General features: G+C 44.3%; 1 protein-coding gene and 1 pseudogene across 1 annotated transcript in view; one reads left to right on the forward strand and one right to left on the reverse strand.

The window, feature by feature from the left end:
- The window catches only part of LOC105472068 (ankyrin repeat domain-containing protein 30B-like), a 539,363-nt gene that overhangs the window by 76,203 nt on the left and 436,513 nt on the right, over positions 1–26,647 (reverse strand). The gene's annotated exons all lie outside the window — the stretch shown is intronic.
- LOC139356330 (pleckstrin homology domain-containing family B member 2-like) lies at positions 16–26,252 on the forward strand (annotated as a pseudogene).

Below are 26,647 nucleotides of genomic sequence, written 5' to 3' on the forward strand. Positions count from 1 at the left end.
CCTGCCTGTTCTTGTTCTGTAGGTGAAGAGATGGCGTTTGTGAAGAGTGGCTGGTTGCTGCGACAGAGTGAGTACAGGATGTGCGGCCTGCGATCGGCATTGCCGAAGGCAATCTCTATTTCTGTTTGCTTAAAGCTGATCATGTTTAAAAACAAATACCAAGTTTTATGAGTGCCGTGGCCTTGAGTTTTCCCTTGGACATTCCTAGATCTCTGTGAACTGTCTTGCACACCACGAAGCTCCTCCTTGGTTGCTGAGTTGATAGGAACCAGGAAACAATGGCAGTCCCTGCTGCTTTCGCTCTCCTCACTAGCGTGCTTTATTTATTTTATTTTACTTTATTTATTTTTTTGAGACAGAGTTTCACTCTCGTTGTGGAGTGCAATGGTGCGATCTCGGCTCACCATAGCCTCCGCCTCTTGGGTTCAAGCGATTCTCCTGCCTCAGCCTCCCGAGTAGCTAGGATCACAGGCATGTGCCACCATACCCGGCTAATTTTGTATTTTTAGTAGAGAAGGGGTTTCTCCGTGATGGCCAGGCTGGTCTCAAACTCCCGACCTCAGGTGATCTGCCTGCCTCAGCTCCCAAAGTGTTGGGATTATAAGCGTGAGCCACCGTGCCCAGCCACGTGCTTTATTGTTAATGATGAATCTGGAACTGCCTGGATCTAACAGCCCAGCTGAGATCTGGCACAGAGGTGCTGGTCTCTCTGCCTCTCTCCTCTGGGGATTGAGCAGTGACTCAGATTCTCAGATATTGGTGTCTTGGTAATTATGTGGCTGAAGAGTTGATCTGAGGCAATGAGTTTATCTAAAACCAAAACTTTTGTGTCTCCAAAAAGACTAGAGAAGAGACTCAGTTCTTTTCTTATGGGATTGAGGTCCACTTTCCTAGGCTTATCTCCACAAACCTATCTTTCATACACTGTCTGCTTATCTGTGAGGCTGTCACTTCAGGTGGGATTCATACTGTGTTTTAAAGTGGGAAGAACCAGTCTTATTTATTAAAAAAAAAGAGCAAGCAGGACATTCTGTTATACTAGAAAGAGTGAAGCTAAGGGAAAAGTGACTACTATGTCATTTATGATTCTAGTCAAAAACTGAGCTGTATCACATACCATTGATTGTTCAGAGACGTGAGTTTATCTATGAGGGATACTTTCAGAAATCAGCTAAAGTCAAGTCTATCAGTGAGAATTGATGGCATACCTGAGATGGTTTATAAAAACTATTGTTTATGAATCATTTGTGTTCCTGTTAAAAAGATTTTATGTATATATTCTTAATTCTCACAACAGCTGTATGATAGGTAAGTGGTATTATTTCCAGTTGAAGAAATTGAGGTTCAGTGAGGTTAGGTAATTTGTCTAAGTGTAAACTATGGGTGACAAACCTACATTCAAAGTCAGAACTGTGTGATTTCAACACTGACTCTATATGCACCTGGAGACCGGCCTTCAGCCTGTGTGTCTGTGACGAGTTCCATGGTCCCAACCTGGAGCTGAACCGTGTGCCCCTTTGTCTGTGATAGTCCTGTAGTCTTAGAATAGACAGAGGTGTTGTAGTGTCAGCTTCACGAAGGAAGTCCTGGAGCCCCAAGTTTCCTAGTCTTGGGTTTTGTGGTCCCAGCCTCCCCATAGTCAGGGGACATGGGGACCCTTGCTCAGACCTTGAGGGTGTGCCCTCCTTTGCTGGCCCTTCAGATGTCCTTTGGTGTTTCTCGCCAGGCTCTGCCACACCCTTGTTTGAGGGTAAGCTTTCCCTTCTCTGCCACAACTCGATGTAAGTGCTTTGTCAACATACTGATCAATGACCCTTTGGACAATGTTGTGCTCCCCATCAGTGCCTAGCATGGGGACGTACATAAAATGGATGTAATTTAGATAAGTCACATAGACTTTTCCAGTATTCTGGTCCATGGGTGTTTCAGAAATGTGTATTCAGAAGACTTATCTATACATAACCCCATCCCCATACGTGTGAGTTAATTTTCCTTCTTTCCTGAAAGTAGAAGTATCAATGCCAGTAAAACGAGGTGAGATGTATTACATTCATGGGGTTGTAGAGTAGCAGAGACCCACATATGATGTGGTTAACATGTAGGCAAAGCCGTCCTTAGGACTTCTTTTCCTGCCATTGCTACATACAGTGTTGGGCCCCGGTCCTGGCCTCTGGAGGACAGCCTGATTTGGGAGTCTGCAGCCAGGGCTTTGATGGCAGGTGAGATACTTGGGCAGAACTCCCTGACCCAGTGGTTCCACCTGTCTCTGTGTTTCTGTGGCTCTATTTAGTAGGGATTTTTGTTTGTTTGTTTGTTTGTTTGAGGCAGAGTCTTTGTCGCTCAGGCTGGAGTGCAATGGCATAATCTCAGCTCACTGCAACTTCTGCCTCCAGTTTCAAGTGATTTTCCTGCCTCAGCCTCCTGAGTAGCTGGGATTATAGGTGTGCACCACCAGGCCTGGCTAATTTTTGTATCTTTAGTAGAGACGGCGTTTCACCATGTTGACCAGGCTGGTCTTGAACTCCTGACCTCATGGTCTGCCCGCCTTGACCTCCCAAAGTGCTGGGATTACAGGCATGAGCCACCGTGTCTGGCTTTTCTTTTTATTTTTAAGACAGGGTCTTGCCCCGTCGCCTAGACTGGAGTGCAGTGGCGTGATAACTGCTCACTGCAGCCTTGATCTCCCAGGTTCAACTGGTCCTCCTGCCTCAGAATCTCAAGTATCTGGGACTGCTGGCCTGTGTTAGCATGTCTGCCTATTTTGCTCTTTGTAGAGATGGGGTCTTGCTATGTAGCCCAGGCTGGTCTCAAACTCCTGGGCTCAAGCGATCCTTCCACCTCAACCTCCCAAAGTGCTGGGATTACAGATATGAGCCATTGCGCCCAGCGTGTTTGGCAGTTTCTGCACAGCTCAGGCAGCCAATCAAATGGATGCTTGGGTATCACTTAGTGGTCAGTTGGGCAAGTGCAGTGGACACCCCTCCTGGTGAGGAGAGTGCCTGATACTGGCAGGAAAGCTGGATGCTACGTATCTGGTTGACACCAGTTGCAGGCACGACAACATAAAGGGAAGTACATAAAATGGGATTGTGTGTGTTGGCCAAGAATGGGGTGAGGTGTACAGGAACAGAAGGTGTAGTGGGCAGTGAGGAAGGTACAGAGATGACCGGAGCTAGAACTGGCCTTTAAGTCCACTGCAGGGGTTTTCCCTTCATGCAGTCAAGGAAATTACTGTTTTATAAAGTTAAATACCTGGTCCAAGATCACAAATGAAAGGTTGAATTTGCTCAAGCTGACAGAAATATGTGAGGTAGTAGGATGTGCGCAGCATGAGAGGCCAGGCAGGGCCTGGTCTATATCCTGCTGTGCTCATTTATCCAGTGTATGCATCAGGGGTGCCTTCCACACTGTAAGCTTCCTGTGGGAAATGGTAGGAGAGAGTATCTGTGAAAGCTCTTAAGGACAAGAAAAAAATGTGGTTTTTTTTTTTTGAGACAGAGTCTTGCTCTGTCCCCCACGTTGGAGGGCAGTGGTGTGATCTTGGTTCACTGCAACCTCCACCTCCTGGGTTCAAGCGATTCTCCTGCCTCAGCCTCCCTAGTAGCTGGGATTACAGGTGCCCACCACCATGCCCAGCTAATTTTTTGTGGTTTTAGTAGAGATGGGATTTCACTGTCTTGTCCAGGCTAGTCTCGAACTCCTGGCCTCAAGTGATCCATCCGCCTTGGTCTCCCAAAGTGCTGGGATTACATGCGTGAGCCACCGTGCCTGGCCGAAATGTGTTTCTTCAAAAGAGGTAGGTATTATTTTTATTTGCATATAGAGACTTTACAGTCCAGCATTTTCTGATCTAGCAAATGTAGACAATATTTGGAAATTTAGAAACTTGAAAAGTTTGAAAGGTTTAAAGTTTAGTACTGTATGAGGAATTAAATGTTAGATATGTTTCATTTGCTGAAAAGTAAGCTTTTTTTTTTTTTTAAAGAAAAAAAAAACACCTTAATTTGAAAGTGTTGGGACTTCTAAGTTGGTTGGCAGCATTCTCTGTTGCCAGTGTGTGCTGCATGCAGCCTGCTAACGCACCAGTGGGCGGGCCCTGGGCTCGGCTTTCGCTTTCATTCTGAGGGACTGCTTTGGGTAATTCTATACAGGTGTCATTAAGGGGCCAGGGGAAGAGTTCTTTTTGTTTCTGCTGTGACTGTGTCCTTGCTCTTTTGGCTCAAAGCCAACCTTTCAGCTGGGCATGGCGGCATGTGCCTGCAGTTGCAGCTAAATGGGAGGCTGAAGTGGGAGGATTGCTTGAGCCCAGGGGTTCAAGGTTGCAGTGAGCTGTGATCATGTTTGTGAATAGCCACTGCATTCCAACTTGGGTGAAATAATAAGACTCTATCTCTTAAAAAAACCCAACCTTACTATTTTTTTCCAGGTACTATTTTGAAGCGCTGGAAGAAGAACTGGTTTGATCTGTGGTCGGATGGTCACCTAATCTATTATGATGACCAGACTCGGCAGAATATCGAGGATAAGGTCCACATGCCAGTGGACTGTATCAACATCCGCACGGGGCAGGAATGTCGGGGTGAGCTGGCCTGTCTTGGCCAACTTCTGTCTTCTGCTCTTCCTCTGTCTCGGTGGGAACTGGGTCCTCTTCCTTCCCCGTTCTGCTTTCATTAACAGATTGAAGAAGGGCTCCATCTCAGAGGGGCGGCCACAGTGGCGCCCCAGGCACTTAGATTGTGAACCACATGGTCGGGGCAAATCAATTTTCTCACTTGAGTTAAACTCACAGTCCACGTCTCTTCTTCTCGTGCAGAGGGAACCAGAGCGCTGGGAACCTCAAGAAGCACAGGCCACCCTAGACTGTTGATTTTGTACTCAGAAACTGGCTTCTGTTTGATGGTGACTGCAATCAATTGCTTAAAATCTGGGATGTTGGCCGGGTGTAGTGGCTCATGCCTGTAATCCCAGCACTGGGAGGCTGAGGTAGGTGGATCATGAGGTCAGGAGTTCAAGAGCAGCCTGGCCAAGATGGTGAAATCCCATCTCTACTAAAAATACAAAAAAATTAGTCAGGTGTGGTGTCAGGTGCCTGTAATCTCAGCTACTTGGGAGGCCGAGGCAGAGAATTGCTTGAACCCGGGAGTCAGAGGTTGCAGTGAGCCGAATACATTTTGTAGACGTCATCTTGGTGGCTGGTCCTGTCAGTCAGCCTAGCTATGTTCTTTCTTTCTGCATTATTGGAAAGGCAGGGGGTTCTTTCATAGATGTAGCGCTTGATTTTTTGTCTAGTCCTTTGCTTCTCTGAGCTGGTAGTTCCTAGAAGATGTAAGAAGAAATCCTGAAAAAAGTTCTTTTTCTTCTGCTTATTTTTCATAGATATTCAGCCTCCAGATGGAAAGTCAAAAGACTGCATGCTCCAGATTGTTTGTCGAGATGGGAAAACAATTAGTCTTTGTGCAGAAAGCACAGACGATTGCTTGTAAGTTTTGCTTTCTTACGTGTTTAATTTAAAAAGTATTTTCTATTTGAACTTCTGATTACCAAAAAATGAAAAGAATGGGTGTGGACTCAGTGGATGGGACTCAGTGGATGTGTGAGAGAAATGCAAGAGTCGCTTTTCCAATTCTGGTTTCTGCCTCTCTGAGACTGCCTGGGCCTATCGAATTGTGGAGAAAATGGCAGAAAGGAATAGCAGTCTCGTCATGCTCTCTCTTTTTTTAATTCTTTTTTCTTTTTTTTATTATTATACTTTAAGTTTTAGGGTACATGTGCACAATGTGCAGGTTTGTTACATATGTATACATGTGCCATGTTGGTGTGCTGCACCCATTAACTAGTCATTTACATTAGGTGTATGTCCTAATGCAATCCCTCCCCCCTCCCCCCACCCCAAGACAGGCCCCAGTGTGTGATGTTCCCCGCTCTGTCAATTCCCACCTGTTCTCACTGTTCAATTCCCACCTATGAGTGAGAACATGTGGTGTTTGGTTTTCTGTCCTTGCGATAGTTTGCTCAGAATGATGGTTTCCAGCTTCATTCATGTCCCTACAAAGGACATGAACTAATCCTTTTTTTATGGCTGCATAGTATTCCATGGTGTATATGTGCCACGTTTTCTTAATCCAGTCTATCGCTGATGGACATTTGGGTTGGTTCCAAGTCTTTGCTATTGTGAATAGTGCCCCAGTAAACATACGTGCGTATGTATCTTTCTAGCAGCATGATTTATAATCCTCTGGGTATGTGCCCAGTAATGGGATGGCTGGGCCAAATGGTATTTCTAGTTCTAGATCCTTGAGGAATCACCATATCGTCTTGCACAATGGTTGAACTAGTTTACAGTCCCACCAACAGTGTAAAAGTGTTCCTGTTTCTCCACATCCTCTCCAGCACCTGTTGTTTCCTGACTTTTTAATGATCATCATTCTAACTGGTGTGAGATGGTATCTCATTGTGGATTTGATTTGCGGTTCTCTGATGACCAGTGATGATGAACATTTTTTCATGTGTCTGTTGGCTGCATAAATGTCTTCCTTTGAGAAGTGTCTGTTCATAGCCTTTGCCCACTTTTTGATGGGGTCATCATGCTCTCTTTCATTATTAGATTCACAGTGGGTAATAGGCATAGTTGAAATAAAATGACCAGAAAAGCAAGAAAGTAAAGAGTGAGGAAACTCAGTTCCTAGGGCTCCTGTCACAAATTGCTGAACACTGAGTGACGGAAATGGCAGAAATTCATTGCCTCACAGTTCCGGAGGCTGCAAGTCTGGAATCAGTGTGTCAGCAGGTCCTTGTTCCCTCTGAGATGCTAGGTAGGATCCTTTCTTGCCTCTTCCTGGCTTCTAGTGGTTTCTGGTAGTCCTTGGTGTTCCTTGGCTGGCAGCCACATCACTCCGGTCTCTGCCTCTGTTGTCACATGGCCGCCTTCTGCTGTGTCTGTGTCCAGAATTCTCTTTTCTTATAAAGGACACCAATCATAATGGATTAAGGACCCACCTTCATTCACTGTGACCTTATCTTAATTTGATTCCATATGCAAATATCCTATTTCCAAATAAGGTCCCATTCCAGGGTACTGGGGATTAGGATTAGGATTTATGCATATCTTTTTCATGAGGACGCAATTCAACCCGTAATAGAGACCTTTGAGAAAGACGGTGAAGTGGATTAGATCATCTTCCCTCAGGGGAAAACATTTCAATGGTGTGACCAAATAAAGAAGTTTGATCTCAAGCACAAACTACAAACAGCTAAAGAAAGAAATAGATGATTCTACTGATATGTTTTTAATCCTACCCGAATCCCGGAAGCAGTAACTAGATAAGTTAATTAAATCTTGCAAATTTCGGTATTACCCTGTAGTCTGGAGTGATGCTGATTAAGTGTAAGTTACTTTTTGGAGAAGCTAAGGAAAAAAGTTCTTGAGAATGTGATGTCCTTGGGGCCTCAGCTGAGGCTGGACGATTCTCCCAGGACTCATCATTGCAAGGCACTGAAAGGCACTGAAGCTCACAGGAGTTGGGTAATTTTCTGGCTGGTGAAGTGAGCACTAGCATGGGACATTCAAAGGAATATGCTCAGAAGAGAGTGTAGGGCCCAGATTTTTCAGAAAAGACTTACTCATTCTCAGAAGAGATTTCCTTCTCTTCTAGCCCTCTGCCCTCATATTACAGAATGTTGATTGTGAGGGTGACACCTAGCCATCAAACTGTTGCTGGGCTGGACTGAGGTGGAACAGGGTGGAACTACCAGTTGATACCAGATTAGGTAGGAAGAGTGTCAAGGAGAAATAACTCATACTTTATGAGAGCAAACAAGTTTTAGATATCACCTCCCATGTTAAACATGAGCAGGATGTAAGGAAGTGGCTTGGCAACTATGCAGATATACCATGAAGGAAAAATAAGAAAAGGAAAATGTAAGCCTCAGGAAAAGCTCCTAGAGTGGAGGGAAATAAAACCCAAGGAACAGAAGCAGAGTCTTCAGGAATGCTTTCCTGGCCACCATATTTAAAATTACATCTCCCTGTCCCCATACACACTCACCAGCTACCAGCTGTTTATCTTGTTCATCATCTACTTTCATTAGAATATATGCTGTGTGAGGGCAGAGATTTATGTTTCTTTTCTCCTGTGTCTGTCACTGTCAAGAGGGTGCCATTCACATTATCATCTGAGGAAAGTGGTCTTCCCTTGCATACAACCCCAAACGAAAAGTGAATCACTGGCATGGAGGGAAAGACTGGAGATACTCTCAGTGAGGGGAAAAAGATGAAAAGATCAGAGATACGTTGGACTAAAAAAAGTTCAGAAAGATTATTGATGTTCATAAAGTACAGAACCCAAAAGAGGTAATTAGAAATTCAGGGCAAGAGAAATGTTCTGAAATAATCGAACAGAATTTGCAGACCAAAGGCCACACTAGACTCTTCCACCTGAAATGACAACAAAATCTATATAAGATATATGAATAATCCAGTATGATACCCTTTAGCAAAGTGAATGACAATGGAATGCTGCATACAAAATCAGTTGGGGAATTTTGCAACTTAACTGCATTCCATAGAAAGCCAGAACACTTGGCTGGGCACGGTGGCTCACGCTTGTAATCCCAGCACTTTGGGAGGCCAAGATGGATGGATCACCTGAGGTCAGGAGCTCGAGACCAGCCTGACCAACATGGTGAAACCTCGTCTCTACTAAAAATACAAAAATTAGCTGGGCGTGGTGGTGGGCACCTGTAATCCCAGCTGCTCGGGAGGCTGAGGCAGGAGAATTGCTTGAACCTGGGAGGCAGAGATTGCGGTGAGCCAAGATCGCGCCACTGCACTCCAGCCTGGGTGACAGAGCGAGACTCCATCTCAAAAAAAAAAAAAAAAAAAAAAAAAAGCAAGAACACTTGAAAATAAATGAATGCATCTTTCAACTCAGGGAGATAGTAAAATGAGAATAAAACATAAAAGGAATTGATGAAGATAAGAGGGATAGGGTCAGTAAAAAAAGTAAGAGGTAAAGGAGTGAGGGAGTGCTCAAGAGAACGCTTTTTTTGTTTTTTGAGATGGAGTTTTGCTCTTGTCGCCCAGACTAGAGTGCAATGGCGTAATCTCCACTCATTGCAACCTCTGCCTCCTGTGTTCAAGCAATTCTCCTGCCTCAGTCTCTGGAGTAGCTGGAATTACAGGCACGTGCCACCACGCCTGGCTAATTTTGTGGTTTTAGTAGAAGTTTGGTTTTACCATGTTGACCAGGCTGGTCTCGAACTCCTGACCTCAGGTGATCACCTACCTCAACCTCCCAAAGTGCTGGGATTACGGGTGTGAGCCACCGTGCCCAAGTGAGAGACCACTTTTTGTGTATCAATTAAGAAAGCTCTTGTGATACTTAAGATTCAGGTATCTAGTTTCTTTGACAATATAGTGGAAAGTAGGTAGGTATAGAGATTCTTAGAATAGTTTCACAGGGCCATTTGGCAATACCTGCTGAAATAAATTATGTTTATATCCTTTGATGTGGCATTTTCAGTCTTTGGAATTTGCCCTATGGAAATGTCTACATAAGAGTGCAAGGGTAATAGGGATGTTAATAGCATTCTTTTCTTCTTTTTTTTTTTTTCTTGAGATAGAGCCTCTCTCTGTCATCCGGGCTGGAGTCCACTGGTGTGATCTTGGCTCACTATAGCCTCGACCTCCCAGGCACAAGCCATTCTCCCACCTCAGCCTCCCAAGTAGCTGGGACTACAAGCATGTGCCACCATGCCCAGCTAATGTTTGTATTTTTTGTAGAGCTAGGATTTCACTATGTTGCCCAGGCTGGTTTTGAACTCCTGGGCTCAAGTGATCTCCCTGCCTTGGCCTCCCAAAGTGCTGGGATTACAGGCATGAGGCACTACATCCGGTCTCCAGCATTCTTTTTAATGTTGAAAATTGCTAATAATCTAAATTTACTTGTATCATGGAATATTACATAGCTGTTAAAAAGGAAGAAGATCTGTGTGTATGCCATGAACTGACAAAGCAAGTGGCAGTGCATTTCACATTTATTAAAAAGTAAAGTAAAAAATATAGTATAGATTATGTTTCAAATATTATGTATCTATTATGGATGTAATTTTTAAAAATATATATTCCTAGGGCATGTCTCAAGTGGTTTGGGGCAAGGCCTGAAGACCTGTTCTTTAAACAGATCTTTTCAGGAATTCTGATGTCAACTCTGGTTTGAGAATCATTGAAATACTGGATTGCCTTAAATAAAGTACCCTTTTTCTTTTCTCCAGGGCCTGGAAATTTACACTCCAGGATTCTAGGAAAAACACAGTAAGTTGCTAATGGCAATCACCTATAATTTTTTTTTTTTTTTTGACAAGGTATCACTCTTTCACCCAGGCTTGAGTGTAGTGGTGCTATCTCAGCTCACTGCAGCTTTTACCTCTGGGCTGAAATGGTCCTCCCACCTCAGCCTCCCCTTCCCAGTAGCTGGGACTATAGGCCCATGCTGCCGTGCCTAGCTTATTTAGAAAAATGTTTTTGTGGAGATGAGGTCTCACTATGTTACCCATGCTGGTATCAAACTCCTGGGCTCAAGTGATCCTCCCACTTTCACCTCCCAAAGTGTTGGGATTACAGGCGTGAGCCACCACACCTGGCCACCAGTAATGTTTTCACATGGTCTTATGTAACAATTGGAGAATGGGGAAAATGGGCTTCTTGGCCATCCAGCCATGAATGGGCAGGTAGCACTGGGTGGGCACCTTTCACCAACAGTGAGCAAGCTGGGTTTGCCAAACGTTTTTGGCAGGAATCACCCTCCTCACACAAGCATGCTTGTTACAGTGTTGCTTTCTAGAAACGTTTGTATTTCTCAAAGTTCTGCAACACTTTGAATTCTGCTGTGGTTTGCAGTAAAGGCTAAGAGAAAGAACTTCAGGATCCTTTTCATGCATGGGAGCTCAGCCTTGTGAAACAAACATTTTTGTGACTTGTACTTGTCTCTCGTCCTGTTTCTGGCCTTAGGAGGTCACTGAGACAGTGAACCTCATTTGTAAGAGCCTTGTAATGCCATCTTTATCTGTCAGGGATCAAGGGAGTATGACTCTGGTCAGAGTTTTCATTCTTTAGATGGGATTTTCCCCTCCTTTATCTTTGTAAGAAAAGAAAAGATGGATAAAGCTTACAGAAGAATGTGTGCATGTGGGAGAAGAAAGTAAAAGGCTTAATATCCAAGCGTCAGTGTTTTCTTCTTTTGTTAGCACAACACAACTTCATTCTAAGCTTACTCTACAGCTGCTGTTACCTTTTCTGCATGAAAATCCTTTTTTTGGGATAAAATTAGTATTAACGATCCATACAGTTAAGGGCAAGCTCCACAAATGATTCTTTGTGGGATTTTTTTTTTTTTTTTTTTTGAGACAGTCTTGCTCTGTGGCCCAGGCTGGAGTGCAGTGGAGTGATCTTGGCTCACTGCAACCTTTGCTTCCCAGGTTCAAGCAGTTCTGCTTTCTCAGCCTCCTAAATAGCTGGGATTACAGGAGCATGCCACCACGCCCAGCTAGTTTTTGTATTTTGAGTAGAGATGGGGTTTCACCATGTTGGTCAGGCTGGTCTTGAACTCCTGACCTCGTGATCTGCACACCTCGGCTTCCCAAAATCCTGGGATTACAGGCGTGAGCCATTGCACCTGGCCCCCCCTTTTTTTTTTTTTTTTTTGAAGCGCTAACATGTTTTTCTTTAAATTACATTGGGGAGTAATTTAATGAAGAATTTTGTTTTTTAAGGTAAAAAACAGACTGTGTGTAGGACATAATCTCTGATACATTTTAGATTGTAGGGTTTTTATTTGTGAATAAAGGACTGTTGAGAGTGCTGTAACATCTTTATTTCTTTGGAGACAGAGTCTCGCCCTGTTGCCTGGGCTGGAGTGCAGTGACTTGATCTTGGCTCACTGCAGTCTGGAGCTCCCGGGCTCAAGTGATCCTTGAGATTTAGCCCCTTGAGTAGCTCGGGCCATAAGCACCATGCCCAGTTAATTTCTTGTTGTTTGTAGAGATGGGCTCTCCCTCTGTTGCCTAGGCTGGCCTTGGAACTCCTGGGCTCTAACGATCCTCTCGCCCAGCCTCCCAAAGTGTTGGGATTACAGATGTGAGCCATTGCACCTGGCCTGAAGTAACATCTTTTAAAAGGCATTGGGTAACAGTGGGGCCTCTGAGTGCCTTCCTGGCTGTGAGAGCTGTAATCCTGTTAGGGGTTGAGTGAGGAGCACTTCGCTCCTGCATTTAGAGGATACCAGAGTAGGGCTGGGGGCACCCACTGGACTGGGAAAGTTTTTCCTATTTTGCAGAGAGCTATATATCTGTTTGTCTTTTAAAATTTTTAATTTGCTAAATAAAAGGGACAATGCACAGCATCATTGAGCACACAGGTGCTGGGAAGCTGTCCTGCCCTCACCCTCTCCTCTCTCCCGCAGGCGTATGTGGGCTCTGCAGTCATGACTGATGAGACATCCGTGGTTTCCTCGCCTCCACCATACACGGCCTATGCTGCACCGGCCCCTGAGGTAGGGAGAACCCTGAGCCTTCAGGTGAGGGAAGCTTGGGGTCTCTGCTACTGTCCTGCTTTGTTTTTTGAATGAAATTAGAAATGTACTCTAAACCTTTTCTTCTTAAAACAGATGATTTCTTACCAACTTTTGTTTTCATGAAATAAAGCAACTATTTTATATAGTTCAGCACATTGTAATGTGCTGTATTAATGTGTAACAAGTTTTTAAGATCTAAAAATGCATCATGTTAATGATAGTTGCTTTGGGTAATGAGATTTTGATGATCTGTAGTTTATATGGAATGAATTACTCGAATTCTCCTTATAGTCAGAAAAAAATGCTATATTTTGGGGAAAATAATCCTTACAAAAATCATGTCAAATACTTTGGGATGTCTTCTTGTTGGGGTGCTTGGGGTGCTGACTGAGCTGATTTGTATGTAAGTCTGTTGTGTGGAACGTGCTGCTTTTTTTTTTTTTTCTTTGAGATGGAGTTTTGCTCTTCTTGCCCAGGCTGGAGTGCAGTGGCACTATCTTGGCTCACTGCAACCTCTGCCTCCCGGGTATAAGCGGTTCTCCTGCCTCAGCCACCCGAGTAGCTGGGATTACAGGCGCTTGCCACCATGCCCGGCTAATTTTTTGTCTTTTTAGTAGAGGTGGGGTTTCACCATGATGGCCAGGCTGCTCTCGAACTCCTGACCACAGGTGATCCACCTGCCTCTGCCTCTCAAAGTGCTGGGATTACAGGCGTGAGCCACGGCGCCTGGCTGGCACTTGTAAACTTTCTAAGCTCACTTACTCTAGTTCCTTTTTCTGTAGATTCTTTGGGGTATACTACATAGGCAATCATGTCATCTACAAAAATTGGAACAGTTTTCTTTGTAACTTGTATGCCTTCTGTTTCCTTACCTTGCCTTATTGCCTTGGTTAGACCTTCAGATATTATGTTGAATAACAGTAGTGAGAGCAGACATCCTTGCCTTGTTCCTGATTTTAGGGGGGATGTATTCAATGTTTTTCTTTCTTTTTTTTTTTTTGAAACAGAGTCTCACTCTGTCACCCAGGCTGGAGTGCAGTGGCATGATCTTGGCTTACTGCAAGCTCCACCTCCCGGGTTCACGCTATTCTCCTGCCTCAGCCTCCCGAGTAGCTGGGACTACAGGCACCTGCCACCATGCCCAGCTAAATTTTTTTTTTTTTTTTTTTGCATTTTTAGTAGAGATGGGATTTCACCATGTTAGCCAGGGTGGTCTCGATCTCCTGACCTCATGATCCACCCACCTCTGCCTCCCAAAGTTTTGGGATTATAGGCGTGAGCCACCGCGTCCGGCCAGTGTATTCAGTTTTAAGTATGCATTCATTTAGTATTAATGTACTGTTTAATTCAGTATTTAATTAGTGTTGAATTTAGTTTTTACGTATGCATTTATTTAGTATTTAATGCATTCATTAAGTATGCTGTTAGCTGGAGTTTTTTTATATTTTTTCTTCATCAGGTTTAAGAATTCCCTTTTTCTAGTTTCCAGGGGTGTTTATCGTGACGGGGTGTCAGTTGCCTGCCTTCCTGCCTGCCTTCCTGCCTTCCTTCCTGCCTTCCTCCCCTCCCCTCCCCTTCCTTCCCCTCCCCTCTCCTCCCCTCCCCTCCCCTCCCTCCCCACCCAGAGATGAAGACTCACTCTCTTGCCCAGGATGGAGTGCAATGGTACTATCATTAGCTCACTTCAGCCTGGAATTCCCTGGGCTGAGGCAATCATCCTGCCTCAGCCTCCTGAGCCACCACGGCTGCAAAAAAAAAATTTTTTTTTGGTAGAGACAGGGTCTTGCTCTGTTGCCCAGGGTGGTCTTGAACTCCTGGCCTCAAGTGATCCTCCTGCTTCGGCCTCCCAAAGTGATTTTGTTAAATACTTTTTCTACAGTAATTAATATGATTGTGAGGTTTTGTTTTTCTTTTTAGCCTGCTAATATGGTGGATTATAGTGTTTGGCTTTCACATACTGAACCAGCCTTGCATTCCCTGGAATAAAACCTACTTGGTCATGGTGTATGATTCTTTTTATTTATTGCTGAATTCAATTTGCTAATATTTGTTAAGGATTTTTGCATCTATATTTATGAAGGATATTGGTCTATAGTTTTCTGTCTTTGTGCTTTGTCTTATTTTATCAAGGCAATACTGACCTTATAGAATAAATCGGAAAGTGTTTTCTGCTCTTTTCTTTTCTGGGAGAAATTGTGTAGAATTGGAGTTAATTCTTCTTTAAAATTTGGTAGAAATCTCCAGTGAAACTGTCAGGTCCTAGAGGTTTCTTTTTTGGGAGATTTTAAATGACAACATCTGTTTTCTTTTTCCTTTTTTTTTTTTTTTGAAACGGAGTCTCACTCTGTTGCCCACGCTGGAGTGCAGTGGTGCAATCTTGGCTCACTGTAAGCTCCACCTCCTGGGTTCACACCATCCTCCTGCCTCAGCCTCCCGAGTAGCTGGGACTACAGGTGCCGCCACCACGCCTGGTGAATTTTTTGTATTTTTTAGTAGAGACGGGGTTTCACCATGTTAGCCAGGATGGTCTCGATCTCCTGACCTCATGATCCACCTGCCTCAGCCTCCCAAAGTGCTGGGATTACAGGCGTGAGCTACTGTGCCCGGCCTCTTTTTCCTTTGTTTGGCTTAACCAACACACGTCTATTTGTCACAGTTCTGGAGGCTGAAGGCCCAAGATCAAGGTGCTGGCAGTGTTGGTTCTCCTGAGGCCCCTCCTGAGCTTGCACATGGCCTTCTCCTCCCTGTATCCTCATATGACCTTTCCCTCCAGGCCTACTGCAGATGCAGCTTTCTTAATAGTGACTGGTCTACTCAGATTCTCTAGTTTGCATGGAGTAGGTTTTGATAGTTTGTAGTGTTTGTGGAATTGTTCCTTTTCTTATAAGTTGTTTGATTTATGTGCGTAGAGTTCTTTATACTGTTTTCTTATTATCCTTGTGATGTCTGCAGAGTCTATAGTAAAAATCCTCCAGTTCATTCTTTCCTGATACTGGTAATTTGTCTTTGCTCTTTTTGACAGTTTGGTAAAGGTTTTATTAATTTTATAAATAGCTTCAAAGAAATAGCTTTTTGTTTTATTCACTTTTTCTGTTTCTCAGTTTCATTGATTGTACTCTTTTATTTCCTTCCTTCTGCTTGCTCTGTGGACTTTGGTTTTCAAAAGTTTGACTGTAATGTGTATTTGTATGGATTTCTTTGGGATTATCCTGTTTGGTATTCATTCAACTTCTTGAATATATGGACTTGGGTTTTTGCTAAATTGGGGAAATTTTAAACCATTATTCCTTTTTTTTTTTTTTTTTTTTGAGACGGAGTCTCGCTCTGTGGCCCAGGCTGGAGTGCAGTGGCGTGATCTCAGCTCACTGCAAGCTCCGCCTCCCGGGTTTAGGCCATTCTCCTGCCTCAGCCTCCAAAGTAGCTGGGACTACAGGCGCCCGCCACCTCGCCCGGCTAATTTTTTTTGTATTTTAGTAGAGACGGAGTTTCACCGTGTTAGCCAGGATGGTCTGGATCTCCTGACCTCATGATCCGCCCGTCTTGGCCTCCCAAAGTGCTGGGATTACAGGCGTGAGCCACCGTGCCTGGCCTTAAACCATTATTCTTGAGTGCTTTTCCAACCTCAGCCTCCTTCTACTCCCTCTGGCACTCTGATGACATCCCTGTCAGTCTGATGTGTCCCAGAGATGCTCTTTTTTTTTTTTTTTTTTTTTTTTAACTTCAATCTATTTCTCCTCTGTTGTGTTCTGATTGGGTAATTTCTACCCTTTATATTCATGTTTATGGATTCCTTCCTTTTGTCATCTCCATTATGTTGTTGGGCTCATTCATTGAACTATTTAAATTGGTTATTGTATTAGTTCTGAAATTTTTATTTGGTTATTCTTTATATCTTGATATATAAAAAATTGAATGTATGTATCTATATACTTTTTACTGAGATTTTTCTGTTTTATGGTAGGCACTTTATATTTTTTATTTATTTCAAGTATGTTCATAATTGCTTGTTGAAAAGTTTTTATGATAGCTGCTTTAAAAATCTTTCTGGATAATTCCAACATCTTTGCCATCTTTGTGTTTGTGTTTTTTGTTGTCTTTTCTCATTTAGTTGAGATCTTCCTGGTTCTTGGTGTGATGAATGGCTTTTGATCAAAAGCTGTATATTTTAAGTACTGTAAGACTGAATCTTATTTAAATCTCATGTTTTAGCAGACCTGCTTCTCGGGGGCTGCTTTATTGCTGCCAGGTAGAGGTGGAAGTCCAGGCTCGCCTTGAGCCTCAGTTGACACCCATGGTCCAGGTTTCTTGTCGCTGTGGAGGGAGTTGTGAATTTAGGTTCTCACTAGATCTCCACTGAAATCACCCTGTCTGAGAAGAGGAAAGGCTCTTACTGCTTCCCCCAGAGCCTCCGCTGATACCATGGTTGCCACTGAGACATCCTGAAAGACTCACTCTCGGCTTGGTCTCAGTGGAATAGGGAGGGCACCGTATTTTCTGCTGGGTGGGAGTGGGGTTCTGGCTCCCCACACGGTCTCCGTGGACACCACCCAGCGGGATGGGGGTGTTTTGTTTCCATCCGGCAGGGAAGAAATTCCCAGCCCCCTACTCAGTCTTACTCAACGGTGTTCTGAGGACCCGGCGGTGCCTGCTGAGCATGGAAATTCAGGCTCTTCACACTTGGCCTTTGCTGGTGTGAGGCTGAAGGTTTTTCTGTGGTGGTTCTCTGGAGTAGAGAGGTTATTGTCTAAAAATGATCTGTCTTGCTAGGTTGCTCCTTTCTTTCTTAGATTCTTTGTTAAAGTGAGCAGCTCTTCTCAGGGTCTTTTTGGTCTGCACTGATTGGCGCTTCCAGCTTGCCACCTTCCCCATTACCCAGTGTGGGATGTGTGAAGCAAAAAGGAAACCCAGGTCCTCCCTCGGGTGCTAAAGTTCCTTGCCCGTCTGCCTTCTCCTCACTCTTCAGTCTTCTTGTGTTTGCTTTGTATATAATGTCCAGAGATTGTAGTTGTACTTAGCAGGAGGAATACAGGAAAGAATGTCTACTCCATCTTCGAGAAGTGGGAGTCTTGTCTCCTGCTTTTGTAAGATAACAGGTTTAGATCTACACACACATTTGCCTGGCTACACCTCTGTTCTCCCTGTATCAGAGCACTTGTCACAGAATGACAGTGATTGTGCAAGTATGTCTGATCTCCTCTCGCCTGTGAGTATGCCAGGAAGGCCGGTCTTGATTTCAGTATTTCTCAGCACATAGTGGTCATTCACTGCCGGTTGAGGTGGGTCTGCTGCCCATTTCTAGCCATGTCTTTTCATAGGTGTGTGCAGCCCGAAAACCATCAGTCACCTGCCCAGGTACCTCAGGACACCCTCATCTTCCATATTGTGCCTGGAATTGCTGAACTTGGGCCACAGAGGGTTCTGCTTCCAGGCTGGCTTCGCCTGGAGGATAGTGGTTTTGGTGAATCTCTTTATCACCTGGTCCAACCGTATCATTTTACAGATGGGCAAAGGAAGGCCTAGGTAGGTGACTTACTGAAGGTCAGGTTAACAGCACAACTGAATTGAAATCCAAATCTCATGCAAGTCCAGTTCCCTTCTTTTGTTGTGTTTTTCTGCCTTCTTCATTCTGTAGCCTGAAAGTGGGCTCCAATTGTAGCTTTTGTTTGTTTTTTAGTAACTTTAAAACAGGGGGCATAACCACACTGTTTCATGTTTTGTTTTGTCTTTTTAATTGACTGTTAAATTTTATTGATTGCAACCTGGAGACCACAATTTTAATACATTACTAGAAGTTTCACAATTGTATTTCTAATGGGCCTGTTTCTTTTCAGCAGGCGTACAGCTATGGGCCATATAGTGGTGCGTACCCGCCAGGAACTCAAGTTGTCTATGCTGCGAATGGGCAGGCGTATGCCGTGCCCTACCAGTACCCATATGCAGGTAACTCAAGCCAGCCTTTCATTCCTCATTTCTGTCCATTTGCTGAGTAGACCAGAGAGACCTGTAAACATTTTTATTTTTCAGTTTAAGGTTAAGTGAGCTGTATTTTCTGGTTGTAGACCACATATCACTGTGTTACTGTGCTTTAAAAAAGCCTTTGGTAGTTTCATATTGCTCTGCAAAGCTAGAGTAGGCTTGATTTTTAGAACTTTGCTAATTGTGTCTGGATTAGTTCTCAGAGAATTTCGTACTTATTGGGATTCACTTACATTGAGAAGCAGCCAGAGTAAGAGGCCCATTTTGAGGGATGAGAGGGACCTTTCAGCTGTTCTTCTGGTGAGGTCCTTGGAAAGTTATCACTACTGAGGTGATGTTCTGTTTCACAGTGGAGTAGAGGCCTGGAAAGGGCTTGTATTTATTCTGGGCTTGGAGTCTGTTCTTTCTGTTCTTCACCTGACATGAAACACATGGCAGGCGTGAGTAGCTGGTGTAGGGGTATCATGTCTGGGTCTCCTGGGCAAGGTGGTTGGCAGGGTGGAGGTGTGGGACAATGCTGGCCACTGCTGGGGCTGCAGTGAGGGTGGGGAGGGCAGAACTGTGGTCGATGGCCCCTGTGAAGTGAGGCTGGCCAGGCACAGTGGGCACAGCACCATAGCACAGGATGCACAGGTGGGTGGGCTGGAGCCAGAGGCTGAGCTCAGGAGAGACAGGAATGTGGGGGTTTGCAGGAGGAGGAGGAATCCCGGGCTGTGAGCAAAACTAGCATGGTGTCTCAGTGCAGAGGCAGAGGGAGGTGAGCTGGTACCAGAAGGGTGGGCCACTGATCGTGGTGCCCAGAGAAGTCAAGGAGGCCTCTGGTTACAATCTCAAATGGTGTCCTTGTAGTTGTTGGTGGTTGCTTTGGCTTTGGATGCATTTAGCACTTAAAACGGGTTCTGGAGTCTGGAGTAGAAATAGAGAAATTCCACAATGCTCTCTTCTGGGAATCTGAGGCACAGTCACTCAACTAGCAGGGACTTGGGAGGATCCTGCTTTGCTTGACTCTTTTTCATGTCAAGTTGAAAAACCATTAAAATAATAAAGAATTATGACAGATTAAATATTTGTTCATTGTCTTGTGAGTCTAGCACACATACTTTTGTTTGAATTACAGTAAGTCCTCACTTAACATCAACAGTAGATTCTTGGAAACTCTGAGTTTCAGTGAAACAACATGTAATGAAACTGATTTTACCGCAGATTAATTGGTATAAACAAGAGTTAAGTTTCTGTGGCTTATTTCTGGTCACAAAAACATCACCATTTCTAATATTAACCATTGAAATTAATGTGAGCTATACGTACATGTAAGATTAATAAAGACAAGTAAGATAATTATTTACCCAGTTATTTCAGTTCATGGCCATGGCTGGCTGGACCCTCTCCCAGCAGCTCAGGGCTCAAGGTGGGAATGCACCATGGATAGGATCCTATCTCATTGCAGGGCACACTCACCCACACCCCCTCACTCCGACTGGGACAGTTTAGACACGCTGATTCACCTCAGGGACACATCTTTGGGATGGGAAGGAACTAACCTATCCCAAGAAAACCCATGCAAACATGGAAAGAACCTTCCCGCTCTGCACAGGTGGTGCCCCGAGGGGAATAAGTTCTTTTCTTCTTATTAATATTATAATGAAACTACGTTAAATGAAACTATTATTTGAGGACCTACTGTACTTCCTCCATATAAAATATTTTCTCCTTATAATCATGCATTTGTGTTTCTAGTCTTGTTTTTAAATTATATGTATTGAATCCCAAGTGCTACATAATACTCATAAGCATTTTTAGTAATTGCCTATTATCATATTGGGTGATGTGTTACTAAACCTTCCAGTATTGGCTGTTTTTTTCCTCTCTCTCTTTTTTTTTTTCTTTTTTTGCTATTGTAGATACTTCTTTGAACATCTTTAGTCATTTTCCTTTTTGTTCCTATTGAATATGCATTAGAATATATTTCTTTTTTTTTTTTTTGAGATGGAGTTTCATTCTTGTTGCCCAGACTGCAGTGCAATGGCATGATCTCGGCTCACTACAACCTCTGCCTCCTGGGTTCAAGTGATTCTCCTGCCTCAGCCCCTCAAGTAGCTGGAATCACAGGCATGTGCCACCATACCCGGCTAATTTTGTATTTTTAGTAGAGATGGTTTCACCATGTTGACCAGTCTGGTCTCAAACTCATGACCTCAGGTGATCCATCCCCCTTGGCCTCCCAAAGTGCTGGTATTACAGGTGTGAGCCACCCTGCCCGGCCTATAATATAGTTCTTTTTTTTTTCTCCCCCAACTAGAATATATCTGTATATGCAGACAGGCCCTAACTCAGGATGGTTTGACTTAATGATTTTTTGACTTTACAATGGTGCAAAAACAATGTACATTTAGTAGAAACTGTACTTCAGGTACTCCTACCCCCATTCTGTTTTTCACTCTCAGTGTAGTACTCATTCAATTACATGAGATCTTCGACACTTGATTGTAGTAGACTTTGTGTTAGCTGATTTTCCCAGCTACAGACTGATGTTAGTGCTCTGAGCAGTTGAAGGTGGGCTGTGTTAAGGTATGATGTTCAGTAGGTTAGGCATATTAAATGCATTTTGACTATGATGTTTCAACTTACGATGAGTTTATTGAGAGGTAACCCCATTGTAAGTTGAGAAGCATCTCTATTAATACGTCAGAAAGCATAGACATTTTTGAGGGTTCTTTTGGATATGATTTAAAAATATAAATGCTTTCAAACATAAAAAATAGGGATGATGGTATAATGAACTATCATGTGTCCATCACTGGCTTCAGTAGTTACCACATCATGTCTAATCTTTTATCTCTACCTCAGCCTCCTTTCTCTACCTCTGGATTAGTTTAAGGGACATCCCAGATTTGTAATCATTTCAACTCTTAATATTACATTAAATCTGGATAGCATTTTACCAAGTTGATCCCAGAATGATTTACCAACTGATAATATCACTAGCAGTCACTGATGCTGTGGTTTATCTGTAATCCCATAAAGATTGCTTGTTGTGCTCTGCAAGTTTTGATAGCTTCAGTAGGTCTGAAGTGGAATCATCGAGTTGCTTTAGTTTATATCCCCTTTTATGAATCATTTTCCTTTTGCACATTTTTCTGTTGAAATCCCATGGGGTGGTGAGTTTTAAGCCTGAGCCTTGCCACATGAGAGCCAGCCTCTTTCTCAGCTTCTTAGGGCAGTTGCCGCTGTTTTCTTACTGTACAGAGAGCACAGATACTGCGGACGTGGTTGTTTAGGGCGCTTCCAGAAATGAGTCCATCCTTGCCCTTAGCTCTCGTCAGTAGAGTAGAAGTAGCACTCTCACAGGCAGTACTCGGAATGCTTGCCACGTAAGGGGCTGGATCAGTGGGCATTATGCAGCCTGCCTCAGGGTGGTGACCAGGCAGCCCCCAGACCTGCTTGCTGTGGAAGGGTCAGCTGGGTTTGTGGTTGATACACAGCAGCTTGTGCTGACAACCAGATGGGTGCTTTGCCACCTCCATGCCATCCTGTCTGCCAGGGTCTCAGAGCCTAGAGCTAGTCCACAAGAACCCTCCTAGTCACGCACAGAGCTGGTTAAGGCTTTCTGTTGAGTGATTGGGACCAGTGGTTGGTCAGCCAATTAAGAAAGTACAGAGTACTGTAGACGTTCTGTAAACATTGTGCTGTGATTTCACCCACTAGTGGGTGCTCGTTCGGCTCTCTCATCATGTGGGGTTAGGGTGTTTGCTTTGAGTTGGCTCCTTTGGTTGGAGTCTTCTATTTCTGTCTTGTAGAGACCATCCTCATGACACGTCATTGCACTGCAGTTTCCAGGGGTAAGTCCAAGAGCAGACATCTAGATTTTGAGACTATAGTGCTCCCATCCTTCCATCTTTTATAGTTTTCTCCATTCCCTGATTTGATGATAATTTGTAAAAGTACCTTCCTTTATTTAGTTTTCCTGTAGTATCTTAGTTGCCATAGAAACTGTGTCTGCCTTTTTCTCATTCACATTTTGACCATTTATGTAGTATTAGTGAAACTAGGCAATTAAAATAGTGTGACCTGGAAGCATCCACAGCTGATTCTGGCAAGGACTGAGTTCAGTGCAGGAGCAGAGCTGAGCAGGAGCCACAGGAGAGTGGCCTGGTCCTGCAGCCAGCGGACCTCAGCATGACCTGCAAGGGCAGGAGAATGCAGATTTTCCAGGAGAGCTTTTCATTAGGTCAGCTCACAGGTTCCATCGTGTTACATTTGGCTAGTTGGAGTTAACATTACTGAATGTTTTAATATGTCAGGGCTGTGAAAGTAAATGCCATAATTCCCTAGTTTTGATATTTAAACATTGCAAAAATAATCACTTGCTTCCAATACTGTTACCTGTACGAGATCAGCTCTTAGATTTACAATGGTTTCATTGTACTACTCTGTGCCTTTTGATTTTTGTCATTCATCATCTTCTGTTGGATTTGAGGCATTAGTGGGTATAAATGCATACTGTAGCCAGAATGCCTGGGTTTGTGTGGCCTTAGTGTCCTTAACCATTGTGTGCCTCAGTTTGCCCATCTGCAGAATAGGGATAAGAGCGCACTCAGTTGAGTAAGAGCATTTCAGTGTATGTAGTGCTGCAAGTGGTTGGAAATGTTCACCTTTGTTATCACTGAGGGTTTCACTTCTGCTCTTCATCCACATGTGCACATCACTAGTGAGTAGTTTGTTTTTTTTCTTTTCTTTTTTCTTATTTTTTGGGGGGGACAGAGTCTCACTCTGTTGCCCAGACCCTGGATTGCAGTGGCAGGATCTCAGCTCACTGCAGCCCCCGCCTCCCAGGTTCGAGCAATTCTCATGCCTCAGCGTGGGATTACAGGCATGCGCCACTACCCCTGGCTAATTTTTTTTTTTTTTTTTTTTTTTTGGTAAATTTTGAAGAGACAGGGTTTCACTATGTTGGCCAGGCTGGTCTAAAACTTCTGGCCTCAAGTGATCCACCCGCCTCAGCCTCCCAGAGTGCTGGTATTACAGGTGCCAGCCATATAGCCTGGCCAGCCAGCCTTTGAACCATTAAAGGAATAGAGGATCAAGGAGGAAAGCTAACCCTATTAATACCTGAGCAGTTTGAAAGCTACTTAGCTACTAGGCATTGTAGCTGTGAAGCATGGAAGAGAGCAAACAGTACATTTCCAGTTGTAAATTTTAGTTTTGCAAATTAAATATTTGTCTGTGGTTTGTTTTTTTGAAGTTTTCACCTCTTAACATAAATATTTTTTCTCCATAAAGACATGTAATAAAAAAGAGTAGGCTGGGCCGGGTGCGGTGGCTCACGCCTGTAATCTCAGCTCTTTGGGAGGCCGAGGCAGGTGGATTACGAGGTCAGGAGATGGAGACCATCCTGGCTAACACGGTGAAACCCCGTCTCTACTAAAAATACAAAACATTAGCCAGGCGTGGTGGCGGGCGCCTGTAGTCCCAGCTACTCAGGAGGCTGAGGCAGGAGAATGGCGTAAACCTGGGAGGCGGAGCTTGCAGTGGCCCGAGATCGAGCCACTGCGCTCTAGCCTGGGTGACAGAGTGAGACTCTGTCTCAAAAAACAAAACAAAAAAGAAGAAGAGTAGACCGGGCACTGTGGCTCACGCCTGTAATCTCAGCACTTGGGGAGGCCGAGGTGGGTGGCTCACTTGAGATCAGGAGTTTGAGACCATCCTGGCCAACATGGTGAAACCCTGTCTTTACTAAAAATACAAAAATTAGCCGGGCATGGTGGCAGGCACCTGTAGTCCCAGTTACTCAGGAAGCTGAGGTGGGAGAATAGCTTGAACCCGGGAAGTGGAGGTTGCTGTTAGCTGAGATCATGCCACTGCATTCCAGCCTGGGCACAGAGCAAGACTCCATCTCAAAAAAGAAAAAAAGAAAAAAGAAAAAAAATCAAGTTATATGTGCAGATTTAAGGTTTAATTTAAAAATTGGTTTGCATGCATACTAAGAAGCTAATTTGCTTTAAGTGAGCATTTCCTTTTTGGGCTTTTGTTGGGCACTGTGTCTCTCCCATGTTCCCCATTTGTCTGCCACCCAGTAAGCATGGTGTGGAGGGCTGAAGTAGAAATCAAAGGCTGGAGTCTGAAAGCATCTTTAGGGTTCTGCTCTTTGCAGATTAGGGACCTTGGCCCTTAGTGAGCTGAGGATCTTGGTTTCCTCCCAGTGCGGTTTCAGGGATGTGGGCCACACGATGTGCCTGCTGTGGAGGAGGGCTGGGGTGCCAGTGTGACAGGAGACAGCAGATCCCTTTTGTGAAAGGAGAACTGGCACTTCACGTGATGTTAAACTTCACAAACTGCTGCTTAGAGATCTGCTACTTTCCTTCTGTTTTAGGACTTTATGGACAGCAGCCTGCTAACCAAGTCATCATTTGAGAGCAGTATCGAGACAACGACAGTGACCTGGCACTGGGCATGCTGGCAGGAGCAGCCACGGGCATGGCCTTAGGGTCTCTATTTTGGGTCTTCTAGGGGCCTCAAGGTCTTGATGTGCATAGCTTCTGATAACCCTGTGTGCAATAATATGATTTGCAGGGCATTTCTGTTTGTGACAAATGTTTTTAATAATAGTTTTAATGGTTCCTTTGAAAGTAGTGATGTCATGATTGTAACTAATCCACATAAGTACCACAGAGAAAGGTTTGAACTGTGCTGTTGTGTTCAAACGCTGGCTCTCCGGGGCACTGGCTCATTCCGAGACTGTCCTTGTGCAACTCTCGGAACACCTTATTTGAGCATACCTGTTTTGAAAGGCATTTTCTTTTTAGAGTTAGGTGTAGTGCTTAAGGGTTAATTTATTTTCATGTTATGCTGGTAATATAGTGTTGTATGCCTAATGAGTGATGGTGGCAAGAAAAGCTATAGCTTTCCATTTAACTTTTTCAAACCACAGACCAGAACTGGTTGCTTGTTACTTTAGGAGTTGTGGGTTGGTAAGCTCCCAGGTACTTCCCAGGGCCATGGTGTGAGAGCCCCTGTCCTGCCCTCTGGGGCTCCACAGGCCCCCCGCAAGGCCTACGGCTCAGGATGACAGGGCACAGCCCGCCTTTGAAACATGATGCTTCAGAAGTCTGCCTGACTCTAGCTGCTGCTTCTCACCTTATTCTGGTATGGTTTTGGTAGCCATACTTGGAGAACGTTTCCCACATTGGGAATTGATTTGAGCCTGCAAGTTTGAGGGCTTTATCCTTTAAAACTTGGAGAAGCCGGAACAATAACAAACAAGTGTGTGGAGGCAGATTTGCTTTATGCCAAGAGAGCTGTTTGAGTGTGTGTCTGCCTAAGCCTCCCGATAGCCTAGTTTTCTACTTGCTGAGGATGTAATGTTAAAGGAACAGCGAGGGAGTGGAAGGAGAGCCTTAGTTAGGGCGTTCCCATTTCAGGCCTTCACGGGGTTGCGCTGTGCGGGAGATGTTCTCATCTCTCTGAAGGCCCATCCTGTGCGGAAGTGGGGCCTGTGGCTGTTCACAGAGCACCAGGGCAGACCGTAGCTGAGCAGACTTGGGTTATGGGTGGGAAATGGGGCCCAGGGACCCTCAGGACACAGGGACCGGCTCAAGGTACCACTCAGCCCGGCCAGGATCCCCAGCCTTGCTTTTGTTCTTGATCTCTTTGTGATAGAGAAGCTTAGAACATTGAATTTTGAGCCCCAAAATGTGTGTCTTTGGAAAAACCATTCCAGCCTTTCTGTCAAATGCTCTTATTTTCAATATTCTGAAGTATGTATTTGAAATATTCACATTTCTGTTATTTCTTGTTTTTAAGCTCTGAATTATTCCAGTTTTCTGTCCTGCATGCTTTCAACAGTGTGCTTTTACAGAGGCAGTTTAGCACAGTGAATGTCCCTGCCCTACACTCCATATGGTCCTGTTGTCCTGAAAATACACTCCAGGTAGCACAGACTTGTTATTTTGCCTGGCTGGTTACACACATGCTGTCTTGCTTTGCTGCTCAGCCGCCTCCCTCTGAGGCCAACTTAGGCCAACCTACCTGGGACTCCATCTGAAGTCAGACGCCAGAGAAACTGAGTGGTGACCATGGGTCTGCTTTTCTCTCTGATCCTAGGG

The sequence above is a fragment of the Macaca nemestrina genome, chromosome 9 (genome assembly GCF_043159975.1).
Source record: "Macaca nemestrina isolate mMacNem1 chromosome 9, mMacNem.hap1, whole genome shotgun sequence".
In the NCBI taxonomy this organism is placed as follows: Eukaryota; Metazoa; Chordata; class Mammalia; order Primates; family Cercopithecidae; genus Macaca; species Macaca nemestrina.